The sequence below is a fragment of the Anneissia japonica genome, unplaced genomic scaffold (assembly GCF_011630105.1).
Source record: "Anneissia japonica isolate Jap-2015-1 unplaced genomic scaffold, ASM1163010v1 scaffold3077_len58716_cov146, whole genome shotgun sequence".
NCBI lineage: Eukaryota > Metazoa > Echinodermata > Crinoidea > Comatulida > Comatulidae > Anneissia > Anneissia japonica.
The window spans coordinates 50,550-52,942 of NW_022702969.1; positions in this window are offsets into that span (position 1 = coordinate 50,550).

Sequence of the window (2,393 nt, forward strand, 5' to 3'; positions counted from 1 at the left end):
CGGACCATCGCCCATTCGCATTTACTTTCGATCGGAACGTGGCACCACGTGAGAGCGTACAGAAACAGCAGCGCCTTCGGATTGTTCGTGGACGGCGAAGGTCGACAAAACGTCTTCGGCGAAACTTTTCCGTTCGAAATTCTGGACGTGGACCGTGACTTTCGCCTGGGAGCTTCGATGATGTCGTACTCGGTCGTCGGGTGTTTGGCGGACTTCGACTTTGGCGGATGGAAACTCGTCGGCAACCCTCTGGAGACGTGCTCTCTGTCCGAAAAATTGGAATCGTCGCGACACTCGCCGCCGCGTTATCCCGATCCGCCGTCTTCGACGTCCGAACGCGTATCTACCGCAACGGCGTTCGGAGTTCTGTTGAGCGTGCTATTAGTCTGTTCGACGTTAAAAATTAACGGTTAGAATAAGTTTTATTTTATCTAGTATTTCATTTAAAGAAAAGAAGAATATCGTATATTTGTTTGCTGTGCGTGTTTATTTTATTTACGTTGTCGTAACTAGTCGACGGCCATTGTCTGGCGATCCAAACGATAAAGACCGTCCTAGTCTTGGCGGTTCTGACAACGATCCTTTGTTTCTGGGAAGGCTCTGTCCTCCAGATAGACAGGAACTTCCTAGTCGTCAGACCCTTCTCGACGTTCGAGCTGAGATGCTACCACGGCAAGAAAAAGGCCTTGGACGTCCGTTGGCAGTTGCCGAATAAGAGAGTGGGCTTCGCGACCGTTCACGTCACTGAAGACCTGACTACCAGCATGCTGAAGGTGGTCGGAGTCGACCTCGACGCTTCCGGAATCTACTCGTGCTATTCCAACGATTAATTTTCCGCTTCCAGAACCTGGAAGACGAGTCACCTGAACGCTCGCATTGTGGTTGCGGATTCCTTCGTGATCGATCCGACGACGACCGCTTTATCCGAGGGATCCCGGAATTTCCGAACATCGTGGGTGATCAACAAATCGTGGTATGGCACGACGCCCGGTTTCTGGTACAGGGTGTGCTTCGGCGTAAAGGGCCCTCTCCCGAAGGAGATTCTCGCAACGATGGTACCTTGTGCGTCGAATAATATGGCGGTCGTTGCGTTGTACAGCGATCTGGGAATAGAAGCGGACCGCGAAAACTGCAAGTTGTCGGAAAAGCCGATCTGTTGCATCCTGCCGGACGATCCGTGTCGTAGGTGGAGCAATGCGAAAGGTGTCATCATCGCAACGGACGCGCGCTCCGTCGCGGAGGGCAGTTCGTTAAACTTGGTGTGCTACTTTTTCCAACCCGTAATCATTACTTGGATTATGCCCAACCCGGCTCGAGAGGAAGAAACGTTGGCCGAAGAGTGCGGGTTGATTTATTCTCTTCGTTTGCGAAACGTAACCGCGCACGACGAAGGTCTCTACGCTTGTTCCGGTTCTAACGGCGTGGTGAGTAACTCGGTGAAAGTTCTCGTCGGCCAGGAAGCGCGACTTTCGACGTCCGTGGACCTGTTCTGTAAAAGGACGACCGCGGTAGATTCGAAGGCGCAGCAGATGGAGAATGTTTCCTTGTTTCCCGAGGTGCAGATACCGAAAGTCAGGGGAATGATAATCCTGAGATGTACGACGACGTGGTCGACATTCTCGGTGTCTTGGACGAAAACGGCAAGGACGTGGGCGACGACAGGAGTCATCGTCAAGTATGCAATGGCGGTCACGAACACATGCTGATCATCGTCAACGTCAAGATGCGGGATGCAGGATTGTACGGTTGCTCGTACGGGCAGATCACGGCGAATGCTTGGGTGGAAATCGCGAAAGCCGACGCAACTCCCCTTCTCGTCGAATATCACGCGAACGTGTGTAAGGACAGCGTGTTCAGCATATCCGACCCCGCGTCCAGGTGAGAAGAAACGGCTCTCTCGCCTTCTACTACTTCGACAGAAAGACCGATAACTTCGGTCGCCCCGACACCTGTTACGAGGGAGGGCTAACCTTTCTGTCAGGAGGAGCGACTGAAAATTGCTACGACTTACCTTCTCCGAAAAACTCGGATCTTCCGAGGAGCCGTCCGTGCAACGAGTTGAAAACCGAACTAGACGTCGTGATCGAGAAAAACCTACTGCACGTGGGAGACACGGCAACGTTAAATTTTTACGGCCATCAATTTAGGAATCGGAGATTCAACGTCCGCGCGGAGGGCGTCTTGTCGAGCCACGATCACGAGGAGCACAGAGAAGACAGCATTCCCGTGACCGAGGGTTTGGTGTCGACTACGATTTGCGCTCGCGGGAGGATGACGGTCGTCGAAATCGACACGGAATTCTTGAGGCAAGACCGACACCACATAATTAGACTGACGGTTGATTTTTTTGCTTTCAACTATACGAAAAGAAGGGAGGTCTTCGTAACCGGCCA